The sequence below is a fragment of the Dasypus novemcinctus genome, chromosome 30 (assembly GCF_030445035.2).
Source record: "Dasypus novemcinctus isolate mDasNov1 chromosome 30, mDasNov1.1.hap2, whole genome shotgun sequence".
Taxonomy (NCBI): Eukaryota; Metazoa; Chordata; class Mammalia; order Cingulata; family Dasypodidae; genus Dasypus; species Dasypus novemcinctus.
In genome coordinates this window covers 39,803,335-39,821,445 of record NC_080702.1, presented here as the reverse complement: position 1 = coordinate 39,821,445, position 18,111 = coordinate 39,803,335, and the positions used below count along the sequence as shown (strand labels likewise).

The window sequence follows — 18,111 nt, the reverse complement described above, 5'->3', positions numbered from 1 at the left end:
TTATGGTGCTGAATTGCAAATGAATTCACTTTATGCCAGATGTTAATGTTAAGTGCTCTCTCCTTCTAAGGTTTGTGATGGCTGCAGGGGCAACCTGCTGAAAAAAGTATATATATATAAAACTTGTGAGCCAGATTAATGACCTTTGTGCTTCTGTCTGTGTCAGCTCGATGCTCATGTTGGAGTTGTGTGGTTATGTAAAGTGGTGGAATTTGGTTGAGCTGAAACCATCCCTTGCCATTGGCAAGGAGGTAAATTATTTATGGGGCAAAATTTTGCAGACTGAATATTTGTACATGTTCTGCTGTCTCATCTCTGGTCCACCCCTTGGCCAGAGCTTGAAGACTGTGTCTGTGCCACATACCCAGGTTTATAGGGGCTGCCCCAGTCAGAGTGGCTGGGTCCCCAGGAGGGGTGCCAAACTGGAGTAGGTTTTGATGCACATTTTGCACATTTTGATGAAAAGTTGGAAAAGGAAGAGCAGCTTGCCCCTTTTCAGGGAATCCACACCTTCTATTCATAAGCCACATTCCTATTTAATTACTGCGCACCCAACTGCTTAGAAAGGATTACCTCTAAGGAAAAGCAGGATCAAAATAAATGCATTGAAGTTCCCTCCCTAGTGTCAAAGGCCAAAATAAATTTGCATTCTGCCCATGTTCTTCTACTTTTCCAAGTCTCTCTCTCTCAAACTGTAAAAATGCTTTGAAATGTTTCAGAACTATAAAATTGTCTAAAAAAGGGAGGCTATCACTTGAAACAATATACCTCTAATCACTTGATAGACTTTTTAATAGTCTGGCTAGGAACTTCAAGATTGTAAAACTACGGATGAAAAAAATCGAAAAAAAAAGGGAATGAAACTCCACTTTAAAATCTGTATTTAACTTTTGTCAGTTGCTGGTGCCTAAGAATTCATGGTAAAATAGTAGTTTAAACATGAATCTTTAAGTCTGGAGGATGTCAGAAGGATTGCCCTTATGCACACCTGAGCAGAGTCTCAGAGACAGATAAAGTAGATACAACCCCAGGTATTGGTTCTTTTGAGGGCTAAAGAGACCCACAGGTTCTATGGTCATGGCAGATGGGGTTCACTGCCATGTCAGTTGGCCCTTCTTTGGAGCTGGTGTTTCTGCGTGATGGAGCTGGACACAGATGGGATCTCTTTTCACAAGGCTTTCATGCTACTTTACTGGAATTGTAGTTGGTGCTGGGGTTTAAGATATATCTAGGGGATTTGAGTCTCTGGACTGACAATATGATAGCCAGACCCTGAGCCTCAACAGACTTCAACTCCTACACTCTGATTTATTGGACTTACCCCACTCAGCTAACATGGAGTTGAAGAAGGTCAACCACCACACAATGGAGCCTAGAGTGCCTACAACTGAAAGCAGGAGGATTGCATCCAGTTTCCATGTGGAATCTAAGCCCCCTCTTGGCATAGATGTGCAATGAACACAACCGATCCAAGGTCCACAGAGAAAATGTGGCATTGGTGTGGGAAAAGTGGCCATGGTGGCTGCTGGGTGCGGGGAATGGGAGGAAGAGATGAGATGGGGAGGCAGTTTTGGGACTTGGAGTTGTCCTGGGTGGTGCTTCAGGGACAATTACCGGACATTGTAGATCCTCCCAGGGTCCACTGGATAGAATGTGGGAGAGTATGGGCTGTGATGTGGACCATTGACCATGAGGTGCAGCGATGCCCAGAGATATACTTACCAAATGCAATGGATATGTCATGATGATGGGAGAGAGTGTTGCTGGGGGGCGGGGGGGGGAGTGGTGGGGTGGAGGTGGTGGGGTTGAATGGGACCTCATATTTTTGGAATATAATATTTTTACAAAATGAATTAAAAAATTAAAAAAAAATGAATCTTTAAATGCCAATACTCTCTTGCTGGTGAATTAAATGTAAAACTTGCAGATGAAAATTTGTTCACAGGATTGTTACTGATAAAATTCTTGCAGCTTAATTGATAAAATATCCAATTCACCTTATGGTTAAAACTTAATGAAAACTATAACTAAAAGTTAAGATCATTTATAGATGCATTTATATTTTGAAACAGTGGGAGGATAATGACTGAAATTATAACTGGGTGAATTTAGCCTGAAACTATTATTGTAAGCGCAAATTCTAAACCAACCTTAACTTCATTTATGGTTACTTCAAGCCTACTCTCACCCCTTGCCTTTGCCTACGGTTTTTTCATAACAGCTTCTGCTCCTATAGTCCAGGGAAAAGCTGAGTCATCCCTGTCTCCTGTCCTACTGGTATTTGTAATCCTGCTTTCTCTCAGGATTCCAGGTGTGAACTAAGTCAATGCCTAGTGAAATTCTTAGCCCTTGAGGTTAAACAAACACTGGAGTTTTATTATCTCAAAAAACTGAGGGAAAAACAAAAGAAGTCTCCTGCCTTAAATCTCAGTGTTCCTAAAAGTGGCAATTCATGAGAGAAACCAGTCTCCTGAGGTTTCAATAGCCTCAGTAAATATACATAAAATTAGTCCTGCTTCTCATCCAAAATTCTACTAAATTCAAAGTAAAATATAAAGTTCTGAAACAAACAAACAAAAAATTGTGTTAAAGCATTGGAAACATTTTATTTACAAGCCATTACTTAAAAAACAAAATACTTGTGCAAAGCATGGTCATAGTGCAAATTAAACAAAAAACTTTCAAGAGTCTTCAAAATGTTTTGAAGTCATGCTTATTTTGTAAAAATGAAAATTTTAAGCACTAAGTTATGTTTCTGTGTCAAACTATTCACATCTGCCTATTTGCTCAAATTGTTAGGGCTAAATATGCAGTTATAGGGAAGTGGACTTGGTCCAGTGGTTAGGGCATCTCTCTACCACATGGAAGGTCTGTGGTTCAAACCCCGGGCCTCCTTGACCCATGTGGAACTGGCCCATGCACAGTGTGATGCATGCAAGGAGTGCCGTGGCACGCAGGGGTATCCCCCATATAGGGAGCCCCACTCCCATGCGCAAGAATTGCACCCTGTAAGGAGAGCTGCCCAGTGCGAAAGAAAGTTCAGCCTGCCCAGGAATGGCACCACACATGCGGAGAGCTGACACAACAAGATGATGCAACAAAAAGAAAGACAGATTCCCATGCCACTGACAACAACAGAAGTGGAAAAAGAAGAATATGCAGCAAATAGACACAGAGAACAGACAACTGGGGTGGGGGGCAAGGGGACAAAAATAAATGAAGAAATCATTAAAAATATGCAGTTATATCATTAATATATATTTCTAGAAACCAAATTAAGGTAAACAATATATAAAATAATGCAAATTATAAGTAACCTCAATAAATTGTGTTTTTGTTTCTAACTCTATTTGTGTCTGCCTATTTGCTCAGTATATATCTTTATACATCAGGATAATAATATCAAATAAATAAAAATTCTTAAAAGAATGCTATTCAAATTGTTATAAATTATATGCAGTTATATATGTGAATAAATATTCCTGGAGCTCAAATTAAACTAAGCAGGATAGAAATGTCATATAAAAATCTGATTATAGGAACGACTGAAAAAAGGCCTTCTCCTTCTTTGCAAGAGCTTTAAGGGCAGGACTAAGTGTGAGAGGTTCCATATATAAGGCAGAAAAATTAAAAATCAGTTTGCCCTGTAATTTTCCAGTTTAAATCTTTTAACAGCCTTAAAAAAAAGTGGTCAGTAGTTCTGTTGCCAAATTTCAGTAAATAAAGAAAATTCCATAAAAACTATAGAAAAATCATTCCTGGATTATAATTAAACAAATTATGTAATTGCAATGTGTTTTAAAACCTGGTAGTCAGTATGCTTTTAAAACGAATTCAGTTTCAGAACTTAAACAAAGAAAAAAAGTTTTAGCTTCCTGTAAAAAAAAAAAGAGCATTCTTTGCATAAACTATAACAGATTAAATTTTATTTAGCTTGGGTGTAATTGCCCTTAATTTATAAAATATCCATTAAATAAATTAATATTATATGTACAAAATCTTTAGAGTAATAAAAATTGTAAGTTCATGTTAATAAAATTAAGCTAAAGAAGAAAATTATAGATATGCTCTCTTAAATAAATAGAGTAAATTACTTTAATTAGTAATTATAATTTAATAAGTTTATTTAAATATAAAATAACTAATCTGTTATTTTAATCAATTATAAAAAATTTGTGAAAACATCTTCCAAACCAAAACATTTAAATAGTTCTAGTTCTAAAAGTCATTGTTAACTAAAAACTTGAATTAATATTTGTGGCAAAAAATTACTTCAGGATAATAAAACCTGTCTGAAAGTCACCACAAAATGCATATTTAAATACATAATAATAAAAAGGTATCTTGATTCTATTGAGAATCTTCCATTTTCATTTTAACCGTGAAAAATAGTTGTTTATCCCTCTATTACTAAAGTAAAATACCTACTATTATTTTCATGGTAACATTGTATAAGTAAACAAAGTCATTTAGTATAAAATGTGCTGCATTAAAATGTTTAAAATATATACAAAAGCAAAGAATAAGCTTTAACATTGTCAAACTCTTTTGTGCATTCAAACCAAGTTGCCTCTCCATGTGAGTTATTAGCTAGGTTGTTCACTAAACCCTCAAATAAAAATATTTACTATATCAGCCTTTGATTATGCTTCTGAAATCAACAGAAACTATGTTGCAGTTTCAAGTTCCTGCAGCACACAATAATAACTTGGTACAGTCAAGCCTACAATAAACATTGCCTCCAAACTGACACTGTTCCATAGTGCCAGAGAGCACTATGCATGAGGCTAGGAAAATATGAAAACTCTTTCTAAAATCAGTGATGCTGCAACTTGCTCACTGTGTATAGAACATGCTAAATAAAGTCATGATTACCAGGATACTACAAATAAAACTTAAACACAATTGGCATTATGGACTGTTCCCAGAGAGAGAGAATGTAAAATATTACAAACCTAAAACTTAAAACTATTAATTGCAACTCAGAATCCTTATGCATTAACTAATACATTAATTAATATTAAGTTCTGTACATTTGTCCTGTACTAAATATATGCCTAATAATTATAGTGTTATCTTTTCTATTCTGGGTCAGGTACAAAAGTATATTAAACATGTTAAATTCCTAGTAATTTCATTTTCTAAATAGTTAATAAACGTGTCTAAAAAATAAAGTGGCAGTCTTAGTCAGTCTCAGCAAACTTACTGTAATCTACTGGGTAGCAAAAAATAAGGCTTAATTCCTAATAATAGGTCACCTATTGAGCAGTCAAAATTACCAGAAATTGTACAATTAAAACCAAAATGTAAAAAAAAAAAAACAACTTTATTCTAAAATTCTGACCACTCCTACAGTTAAAAACTAAAATTTTCCAACTTGGTGCACTAATCCTAAATAAAACCAACTGTCCAAAAAGTGCCAGTTCACCAGGAGCATCTAACAGAGCGCATGAGTCTCAATCAATAAACAGCCTGAAATGTGTCTTCAAACAAACTTAAGTGTCTGATGCAATTTCTGTCTGAAAATAACTTAAAAAATAATAATTTTACATATATATATATATATATATATATATATATACGGTTTCCACCAACTTTTAAAAAAGAGTGCCATCTTCATAGACACCTAACCTTGCCTACCTCTGTAATCCAATGTCCTCTTTTAAAAATGGGTATTCCAAAATTTTAATTCAATTTGCTTCTTTCTGAATAAACATCCAATTAACAATATGAAAATTTCATCCCGCTTTGTACAGAATACCAGATCCATCTTCCTCCAGTTAAAATAAAATAAGAATTTTACACCATGTTAAGCAAAAACTATAGCCCATGGCCAGCAAGAAGCAGTTACAGAAAATAAAGTCATATCCCTTCAGCACCCCTTTAAAATTAAAGGTATAAATGCTTTATGGGTAAAATAAAATTAATAGTTGGATCTGGAACCTGTCTGGAAATCCACATGAGCACTGGTGGCCCCAAGATAACCGCAGGGGCCCCCACCCCAGGATTCTTCTCTCCAGAATGAAAGTTCTAAATTTCAAAAAATGGGATCCTAGATGCTACATTGAAAATTGATAAATAAAATAATCAATCAAAACCACAGTCACCCACCTCATAGCTCCAACAATAATTACGTCAAAGCTTAGCAAGTTAAGATTCAGCATAAGGGGTAAAATGATGTGAGCTATGCATGGGAGGCTGTTTGTCCCTTCATAGATAACCTAAGCTGTATGTGTCCTGACTTGTGGATGTGGGATGGTAAGAGGCTGCAGTCCTGCCCTTGGTGACCATGGCAATGACCTTAGTCCCAGGAAACAGTTTATCAATGCAAACTCTATAAACTAAATATTCTGGAAAAATGCAAACCAAATGTGCTTAAAGCTTATCTAGAATGTACAAAGTCCATGCTAAAACCTTACCTAGGATGTGGAAGATATATGATAATTCAAGTCTATTGAGCACTGAAAAAAAGAATGATTTGGCCCTTCCTCTCTGTATAAAGGGATCTCGAAATTCTTGTTCAGGGCTCAAGTTTGAAACAGAAAACTCCGGAGTCCAGCCAGCCATCAATAAATCATTTATTCCTTCTCAAATCATTCCTGAGTCCTGGCCTTTCTGTATGCAAATAATTGAACCTCTCTTGACTTCTACAACAATATGAATGTGATTTACTTTCTAATTGGTGCTACAGGGTATTGGAGTCTTTGGTTTCCATTGCAGATAAATTTCTCCCAATTCCACTACATGGAAATTATAAATTTTCATCATTGTACATTTCAAACTTAGAGGTTCTATGTGATTTACTATTGAAATATGTTTGTGCCATTTTATATTTTTATAAGATTTTTAAAATTTTCTAAAACTCATTAAAAGTGTTGTTTTATATTCTGTATCTAAATAACTTCAAAATCTGAAAGAGTTAAAACCTTTTTCACATTGTCTGCTTTTCTGCTGGCTCTTAGCAATGGAAACTTGTTTTCTTAGTGTCTATGGTGATTTTAAAAATTTTGTTCTGTTTAATTTGTTGGACCTGTATTTGTGAGAATTCTGGTGAACTCAGTGCAAAAGAGAGGATTCACATTGGACTATATTTTGCTATTAGCCAGCCAGCATCATTTAATGCTAAGTATTCCACCTACAGATTTCAAGACCAATTTAGGTGCTGTGATTTCACACTGCACACTGACCCCTCATTCAGAGCCTTTCCCCCCCTGAAATCCCAGGGTCAGGGCAAGTGTGTATCTTGACACCCATATTTAATTAGTGTGTATATAAATTGTTATCCTTTAAAATGATATTATAATTCCAACGATCACCTTTTTTATTTCTTTTTTTTTTGCAATAATCCACTTTTAATAGGAATCTCTTCCAAGAGTGTCATTTTCCTATGAAACCTATTCATTAACATAGAGCCTTAAGTTCTTCAGTTATAACAGTGCCTAAACGGCAGCTGACACTTGAACACTGGTTCATTTTATCATTTATTTTGGCTAAATTAAGTATTTTTGTTAGTCCAGATTTGGGATGAATTTAAAAGATTCAGGGAAATTTTAAGTGTGAATTCTTATATTAAAAAAATAAATCTCAATAACCTTTCTACAGATTGGAAGTTACTAGAAAAAGAAGGGCAAACTAAACTTAAAGCTAGTAGATGAAGGAAATTACATAGATTTAAGTGTGGAGAAATGAAATAGAATATAGAAATGCAATTGAAACAACCAATAAAATTGGTCCTTGGGAAAGAACAATTAAATTGCAAAGATTTGTTTAAATTGAAAAAGAAAAAAGAGAGGATGCAAATTACCAAAACTCAAAATAAAATTGGGGATGTTAATCTATGCTACTGATAATGAACAGATCATTAATGAGTAATGTGAATGATTGCCTGTCAACAATATAGATAATCTAGGTGAAATGGATGAATTCCTAGAAACACACAATTTACCTAAATCGACTACAAAGAAATAGAAGATCTCAACAAAAGTATAACAAGAGATTCAATTAGTTATCAAACACCTTCTAAGAAATTGAAGCCTAGGATCACTTTCTATAATAAAATCTATGAAATATTCAAAGAACAATTAATTACTTTTTCAAAATATCTCAACTTGATGTCAGGGTATCTCATCCAAAATCATTCTCTGAGGCTAAAATTATTTGATACCAAAGCTAAATGAAGTTATAGAAAGGAAAGAAAAGCAAGAACCAATTTTCCTTATAGATAAATATTCAAAAGCACTAAACACAAAGTAGTATATTGAATCCAAAGGAATATTAAAGAAAGTAGCCACAATGATCAAGAGGGATTTATTTCAGGTTGCATGGCTGTTCAATATAGCAAAATCAATTTAATACACCACATTAGCAAAATGAAGAGGAAAATCACATGACCATCTCAATTGATGTAGAAATGATAATAATAAATTCCAACAAAGTTTCATAATAAAAACACTCAGAAGAATAAGAATACAGAGTATTTTCCTCAACATGACAAATAGTATATTTCTAAATGCATAGGTAAATGCACTCTTTCAATGCTGAAAGAGTGAAATCCATGCCCTAGATGACTGGAGCAAGCCACGGAGAACTGCTTTGACTATTGCCATTCACTATAATACTGTAAATTATGGAAATTAGACCATAATACAAAATAAAAAGCATCCAATTTAAAATGGAAGAAGTAAAATTATCTGTTTTCAGTGGTATCATGATTATTTATGTAGAACACACCAAAGCTTCCACAAGAAAGCTTTAGAGCTGGGAAGCAGACTTGGCCCAGTGGATAGGGCATCCGTCTACCACATGGGAGGTCCACAGTTCAAACTCTGGGCCTCCTTGACCTGTGTGGAGCTGGCCCATGTGCAGCGCTGATGCGCACAAGGAGTGCTGTGCCACGCAGGGGTGCCCCCTGCATAGGGGAGCCCCATGCACAAGGAGTGTACCCCATAAAGAGAGCCACCCAGAGCAAAAGAAAGTACAGCCTGCCCTGAAATGGTGCTGCACACACAGAGAGTTGATGCAGCAAGATGATGCAACCAAAAGAAACACAGATTCCTGTGCCACTAACAACAACAGAAACGGACAAAAAGAAGAACACACAGCAAATGGACACAGAGAACAGACAACTGGGGTGGGGGAAGGGGAGAGAAATAAATAAAATAAGTCTTAAAAAAAAAAGAAAGCATTAGAGCTGATAAATGAATCTAGCCAAATGCAAGCTACAAAGTTATCTTGCAAAAATTAGTTGTACTTTATTTTTTTTAATTTTTCTTTATTTAATTCATTTTTTAAAAAATATTACATTCAAAAAATATGAGGTCCCATTCAACCCCACCATTCTTAAATGGACATTTAAAAAATCTATTCAATATAGGCTCTAAAAGAGCAAAATGCCTAATAGTAATTTTAACTAAAGAAGTTGCACAATGAAAATTTCAAAAAAAATTTGCAAGAAAATAGAAAATACCTAAGTAAAGGTCAAGAGCTTCTGTGCTCATAGATAGGGATATTTAGTATTATTAAGGTGTCAATACCACCCAAAGGGTTCTATCACTTCAATGTAATCATTATCTGAGTCCCAGGAGCTTTTTTAGCAGAAATGGAAAAGCTGATCTTAACTTATATGGAAATAAACTGCAGGAGGACTTCAGTACCACCTTAGGGTTTTGCAATTATTTTCTTATCTTTTGCCTTGCTTTGTATATGAGATGTTTGAGAGGAAGTAAAATATCTTCACCTTTTCTTCATTCTCAGCACATAGTTTACTGCTCACCATACAGGATTGGTGAATAGATATTTGTTGAATGACTGAGAAAACAAATGTTAAGTGAATTGAACAGATGTTGCTAACTATGGGGCAAAAAAGATAAACAGTGAAACAAGAAGGTATCATGTTGAGAGAGGGAAGCCCCATGTATAGAGACTCCTGAGAAGAGAGATTGGAGACAAGATATTCTAGTGTACTCTGAATCTCTCTCTAGAATCAGAGATAGGGAAATAATTTTGGGAAACCTTGCAATATTAGAGACCACACCTAAAGAGAGGTGACATCCTCCACCAGAGAAGGAGTCCACTGGGATAAGAGATGAACATGGAGTTCCAAAGCCTTCTCCCAAAGCTCAAAATCAGCACAAATTTTAATTGTACCTTTCTTTCTTATCTCCTTGGAAGTAAATATCTCAGTGATAAGACAGACAAAAGAATACATGATTAACGATGCTTATGGGAATGGAATCCCTCAAGGCCTGGAAACACTAAATTCTTCCCCTACAATGTCTCAAGACTATTTTACAAATCTCTGGTGAAGGGAAAATGCTATTTTGTTTTCTAGAGGCCTTGTGAGTAGTTCAAACTCACATTTTTTTCCTGTGAGGAGAACTTCCAATTCCATCTATCATTCAAGGAATAATCTAAATTGATGGAATTAGACACTGCCTTCATAATTTCTGGGTAAGTCGCAGAATCTTCACAGGTGCTGGGGGCATGTATTGGGACTCCAGCCACATCCTTTTATTGGTGGAAACTTTATGGGAATCAACAGGTTATGCACATAAAGAATGCTTAATATACAAAGTCCTGCCTTCTTAAAAAGCCTGATTGTGGAGGGAGATAACAGATACAGCAAATTATCTTCGTGGGGCTGCTCTCTGTCAGCAGCATTTTTCCTTGTTTCACTTCTTTGTCTACAATTGTTGCAAGCATCTGTTTAACCATGTTCATTCATTTTTTAATTTTAGTCACTAACCAACATTAAGTCATCAAATGCTTCATTATAGTCACAAAATATTTTTTTAGGGGTAAAAGAATGAGTAAGACATTGTTCCTCATCTCAAACAGATACATGCAAGAGAAATAGGAGTACATGCAGTATCTGGGGTAGCCCAGAAATCCTGCTGAAGTGGATCCAAAAATTTGGATTCATCCTATGGAGGTTACTGAAGGTTTTGGAAAGGAGCTGGTGATTGCGCTGAGCCTTGAAGGAAAAATTGGGATAATTTCAAGAGGAGAAAACTGTGAATGAAGAGAGGATATTAAGAAGAAAGGACACCAGGAGGAGAGTACAGAAACTCAAATTGGATCAATATAATCATAAGGTATTGTGAGTTCTCAAAAACAATTATTTGTATCTGATGAAATTTGAGGGGCAGAACAAGAAAATTGGAAGATGAGCCTGATCAGGTTGGCAGTACCAGATAACGTAGACTGGAGTTTTGTCCATAAGATGGATATTTACGTTTGAAGTTATTGGAGAGTCAGTGAGGGCTTATAGAAAGTGATGTGCTTGAAAAGCCTTGTCATGGGGAAAGTTCACTATGGGTCTTGTGAATATCGTTGTTGTCAAGACCCTGGAGAGATGATGAGGAATGGAAATAGCACAGTGGAAGTGGGAAGGAGGTGTGGAGAGTGAGTCCATGTGAGTTTGAGTGACAATAAATAATAATATTCAATACTATACTGTACTATACTATACTATGCATGTGTATTCTTTATTGTGTTTAATTCTTTCAGTTACTATACAAAACCATTTTTCACTATTCTGATTTACTGGAGAAAGGATGTGTGACTTACAGCAATGTGATATTCTTGTCCAAGGCTTGTAATTGTGTCTGGAGTGAAACTTAGAGTTTGGATTTCCTTAGGTTTTGCCTTTTGCTATTAATTTCTTTCTTAATAAACTTAATATCTTAGAATAGGGTTGCATTTATAGAAATATTGAAAGGATAGTAGAGATGGTTTGCAAGAACCTCTCACCTTTCTCTTGTTCTTAACCTCTTCCATCCAAAATACCACATGTCATTGGTAATAAATTTCAAAGCTCTTCTTGGTAGTGACAAATTCTCAGACTCCTCAGTCTGATGACCTGCATAGTTTTGAGGAATAAAAGCAAGGCATTTTTTAAGGTTTCCATCAGCTGGAAATTTTCTGCTGTTCTTGTCATGATAAGCCTGGGTTTACCGGATTTATAGGAAGACACCTGAGATAAAATCATATCATATCCAGGGTATATTCTATCAACATGTCTTACCATTGTTATTGTTGATGTGCTCAACAGGGTTTTGAGGTCCCACCACTATAAAGTTCCTCAAATTTCTGCCTTTCCATATAGCACCTTATTACATACTACACTATGGGCAACCCACATTCAAGAGTGTGGATTTTTGCTCAACTGCCTCGAGAGAGCAGTATGTTCATAAATTATTGGAATTCATCTGCATAGAAGATATATCTCTTATTTATATGATCAATAATTTATACAGATCAGTATTGGCTCATTACATTTATTTTATACTTTGGGTTGTGTAATACTTTATTTTGTTCTTCAGACTCTTCAAATTTTGTCCACGGGAGCTCTGGCAGTTGTGCTATGGGTCTATTTGATATTACCCACATTTATTTTATATTCTGGCTTGTGATAGAATGCTACTTTATTTTGTTGTTCAGTCTGTTCCAGTTTTGGCCATGGGAACTCTGTCAGCTAAGTCCTGTGTCTATTTGATATTATCCTCATTTATTTTATACTTTGGGTTGTAATACAGTGCTACTTTATTTTTTGTTCAGTTTGCTCCAGTTTGGGCAATGGGAGCTCTTTCCACTGTGCTCTGTGTCTATTTTACATTATCCCCATTGTTCCCATTGTTGAGGATTTTATTTCATACTACAATTTTCTCCAGGCTCTTTTTCGTATATTTCTTGTCAGCGTCCCACAGTCAACAGTTTCTCCAAAAAGGCTCATATTGTAAAATTGTGTTAAAATCCAAAGTCTGGGCACTATATGTGTCTTTCTATTGGTCCCTCCACATGTAGATTATAAGGAAATATATTTGTGTACACTATTATGTATACATGCTCATATCTGTAAATGTGTCCATGGGTTTTGACAAATGCATAATGTTATATGCCTACAATTACAGTATAATATAGAATAGTTTGCTCTTTACCTATTCAGCCCACCTGCCCCCTCCCTATGCTCCTGACAACCAGTGATCATTCTATTGCCACTGTCGCTTTGCCTTACCTAGAAGTCATAAAAATATACTGATATCATATATATGCAGTGATTTAGACTGGTTTCTTTACCAACAATCATCTGGAGATTCTTCCTTCTCTTTTGTAACTCTTTTCATTTATACTTACCAAATGTGTATATTCTTGGCTAGGATTCTGTTCAGATCTTTTGCCCATTTTATTTAGGGGGTACTAGGGATTGAACCCAGGACCTTGCATATGGGAAGCACGTGCTCAACCAGCGAACTACATCTGCTTGACAATGAGAGTTGAGTTTTTTAAAAATATTATTATTATTTTGGTTGGTTGGTTTTTAAAAAGGTCTTTGTAATTGCACCGGCTGCTCAACCACTTGAACAACATTCACTCCCAGCCTATTTTATATATTTTTTTATTTAAAAAGTTGTGAACTTATGAAACAATCATGGAGATATTCAGAATTCCCATTCATCAACCCTTCACCAACACATCACACCATTATGGAACATTAGTTAGAGAATATGAAATGATATCACCAGGCTATTGCAACTAACTATGGTCCATAGCATACATTTGGCATATCTCTTCCATACCCCTTCACCCTTAACACAGTGCATCTTTGACATTGATGCAAAAATATTACAGTATGGTTGTTAATAACTTTTAATTGGGTTTTTGCTTTCTTAATGTTAGGTATTAATAATTCTTTGTATTTTGAATACAAATAATTTATGGGTTATAATTTTTTTACAAATATTACCCCAAGTCTGTTGACTTTCTTTTTATTTCCTTATCAACATCTTTCACAAAGCAGATGTATTTTCTTTCAATTTTAGTAAGGTACAACTTATGAATTTTCTTCTGTCATGGTTCATTCTTTGAATGCTATACCTAAACACCCATCATCAAAACCTGGACCCTTAATTTTCTTGTATGTTTTATTCTAGAAGATGTATACATTATATTTTACATGTGAGTGTATGATTCATACACTCATTCATACACAGTTAACATTCTTGAAATGTGTACAATCTGTACTTAATTCGTTTTTTGTTTGGCATGTGTACTTTCCATTGTCCCAGAAAAACATGTTGAAAAGAAGACATTTTCTCCATTGAATTGACCATTCTCCTTTGTCATAGAATATTTGATGGCATTTGTGTGGATCTAGTTCTGGACTCTCTCACATTAAATTATGTGTTTATTTATAAAAGACAACTGTTTGATTATTATGTTTATTAAGTCTCAAAATCACTTAATGTGGTTTTATACTGTGTTCTTCAAAATTATATTGACTTTCTAGGTTATAGTCTTTCCATTAAATTTTAGAATTAGTTGCTCAACATCCTTTAAATAACTTGCATGCATTTAGAACTGGATTGAGTTGAATGTACAAATCAGGTAGGAAAGAAATGGCATCATAGCAATATCATGTATTACATATGCTAAAGCAAAATACCACTAACTATTTATTTTAAACTCTTAACTGTAGTGACCTATACACAACTCAAAATTTCCCACCAAAAAATGTTACATTGGATGTATATATCTTCAAAAATATATAATTTACAAAAACGATGAGTTGGGGGTTGGGGAGTGGGATAAATGTGAACCTCATGGTTTTTTTTAATTTTTAAAAAAAATATAGCCTTTGTTATCTATTAACTTAAATAAAAAGGTGTCAAAATATTTCCCATTTTATCTCATTTCAAATGTTCAGTTGCTAATATTAATTATATTCAGAATATTGTACTACTATCACAAATATCTAGCAACCCAATACTTCAACACAGGTCACAGAATGGCTGATCAAAATCTTTGTTGAATGAAATAAATTCTACAGAATTTGTGGTGAGATGTTTTGTCATGACTAATTATTTGAATTATCGACAAGGATGGCTAGTCAGAAACAGCATCCAGAAGCAGCAGGCGTGGGGACCAGGTATAGTTCAGTTTGAATACGTGTTTTGAATATGAGGTCCCTAGTTCAATTCCTGGGAGAAACTTTAGAAAAAGTATAAGAGGAACCTATGTTTTCCCATTATTTCCATATTAAGTATACTTGATGTATCTATATATCATAGTTAATTTAATGTGTTTACAAACCATATCATTTATCTTAATTTTGTGATAGCTGTTATTGTCTAAATATGCATTTCTCTGTTCTTTGTTCCAAGAGTTGCATTTTATATATGGATACACAAAACCAAACATGTCATTCAGAATTTATCCTGCTGGGCTTTTCTGAAGATACAGAAATGCAACCTCTGCTATTTGGGATGTTCCTGTCAATGTACCTGGTCTCTATCTTTGCAAACCTGCTCATCATCCTGTCCATCATCTCAGACTCACACCTCCACACACCCAGTACTTCTTCCTCTCCAACCTGTCTTTTACAGATATCTGTTTCACTTCCACCACTGTCCCAAAGATGCTGCTGAATATCCAGACAGAGAGGAAAACCATAACTTATGAACACTGTCTCATACAATTGTATTTTTTCATGCTTTTTTCAGGATTAGACATCTCCCTCTTGACTGTGATGGCCTATGACCGCTTTGTAGCCATCTGTCACCCCCTGCATTACATGGTCATCATGAACCCTCATTTCTGTGGTGTTCTGCTACTGGCATCCTGGTTATTGAGTGCTTTAGTCTCCCTTTTGCATGACTTAATGGTTTTGCGATTGTCTTATTGTACAGAGTTGGAAATGCCTCACTTTTTCTGTGAACTTAATCAGGTGGTCCAACTTGCTTGTTCTGACATCTTCCTCAACAATCTAGTGATGTATATTTCAACTGCGCTTATGGGTTTTATTCCACTCAGTGGGATCCTTTACACTTATTCTAAGATTATATCTTCAATTTTGAGAATTTCAACAGCTGAAGGTAAATATAAAGCATTTTCTACGTGTGGGTCTCACCTCTCAGCAGTGTCTTTGTTTTATGGTACAATTTTTGGAGTATATCTTAGCTCTGCTGCTACCCAAAATTCAAGGGCAAATGCAATAGCCTCCGTGATGTACACGGTGGTCACTCCCATGATGAACCCCTTTATCTACAGTCTTAGAAACAAGGACATAAAGCAGGCCTTTAAAAAGCTTTCCAGGTGAGAAACATTCTCTCTGTAAAATATTCTTTTGCCTCAAGTTTAGAAAATTTCTCATGACTAACCAAGGTCAATCCATGGGAAATTTAAATCTAGATACTTTTTATAGTGCATAGAAAAATAATCTGCTAGATGCCTAATTATTCTAAAATTCTTTTTAATTTTTGTACGTTAAAACACCTCTTTATTATGTAATTTCCCTTAAATTATTCGACTTATTTGTCATATTCCCTACTACAATATTGAAGACAGAATCTTTTGCTTGGAATGTTTAGCAGTAAAATTTTTCGTCCAGGTACATATAAAATTATCATAGTTATTGGCCTAATGAATGTGTACTTCAGTCTCTGTCAGATAAAAGCAAGTACTCCTTTTTTATATGGATTTCATGAAAAAATATTCTGTCATATCAAATACTTTATAATTATTGCAAGATTTCTGTTAATTTGCTCCAGAAAGTGATCACATCCTGAACTTGAGTTATCACCTGGTTAAATTTGCAATAATCCACATTTTAACCCTCATATGTGCTTTTCTCCTGCACATTTAACAGAAGATGGTTGAGGCTCTAGTAGACATTACACATTACAACCACTGATTATTCAAAGATTGATGATGTCTATAATCTCTGATTCTTCCAGAGATGCAATGTTGCTGTTTAACAATTTTTTCTTTTTGACAGGGAGAGCATTTCAGGAAATTTTTCTTAGATTTCCTACAATAATAGTCTTCATTTACAGATCATAAAAATCAAAGTAAAATTAAATAAAAGAACAAAACAATTGAGAGGATAGTCTATGTTATTTGAATAGAAGATACATATTATGAAAATATGAACTAAACAAACTGATTTACATTTTCAACACACTCACAATTAAAATCCCAACAACCTACATTACAGTAATATAAAAAGTCAATTACCCAATTTATATGGAAGGTATGGACCCCAAATAGCCAAAAGAAGCATCCTAAAAAATAAGAGTGAATTCAGAGGACTTATTCTTCTTGACACTGAATTGTATTACCAAGCTACTGTAGTCAATACAGCAGGTTATTGGTATAGCAATTGGCATATTGATCAATGGAATCAAATTGATCATTCATAAACAGGCTCTCACATCTATAGGCAACTGATTTTTTCTAAACCTACCAAATTCACTTTACTTGGACATTGCAGTCTCTTCAACAAATGGCTCTGGAGAACTGGATATCACTAAACAAAAGAAAGAAAGAGGACCTCTATCACACTCCCCAAGAATCATCTCCAAATACTTCAAAGATCTTAACATAAAGGCCCTGGAAATTCTTAGAATATAATTTATGGTAACTTCTTCAAGATATTGTGGCATCTGGGATTCTTTTAAACCTTAGGTCCACAGCATGAGCAACAGTGAAAAAAAAAACTGGAAAAAATGGGACCCCTTCAAAATTAAAAAAGTTTGCATCTAAAAGGTCTTTGAGAAGAGGGTAAAAAGTCAGGCTACCAAAGGGAAGAAAATATTTGGAAATCACACATCCAACAAGGTTTTAATGTCCACACTATATAAAGAGGTATATATTCAACCAGCAACAAAAGACAAATGGACATGATTAAAAATTGTGCAAAAGCTTGAATAGACATTTTTCTAAAGAAGAAATACAAATGATGAAAAGTCATGGGAAAATGTTCAATAACATTTGTTATTAGGGAAGTGGAAATCAAAAGTACAATTGGATCTCCTTCACATTTAATAAAATGGCCATCGTTAAAAAAAAATGGAAACAACAAGTGTTGGAGAGGAGGTGGGGTGATAGTAGCAGTTATTCAAAATTGTTGGAAATATAGAATTTCACGGCCACTATGGAAGTCTGCTTGGAAGTTCCTAAGGAAGTTAGATAAAAATGTACCTTGGATAGGAAGACTGAATATTATTAAGATGTCTATCCTACCAAAACTGATCTACACATTCAATGCAATCCAAATAAAAATTAACACAGCCTTCTTTAAGGAACTAGAAAAACTAACTATGAAATTTATTT

At 34.8% G+C, this 18,111-nt stretch overlaps 1 pseudogene; it reads left to right on the top strand.

Annotated features, from left to right (window-relative positions):
• The first annotated feature begins 15,176 nt into the window (after positions 1-15,176).
• Positions 15,177-16,096, top strand: LOC131276824 (olfactory receptor 7A5-like; annotated as a pseudogene).
• The last annotated feature ends 2,015 nt before the right edge of the window (positions 16,097-18,111 follow it).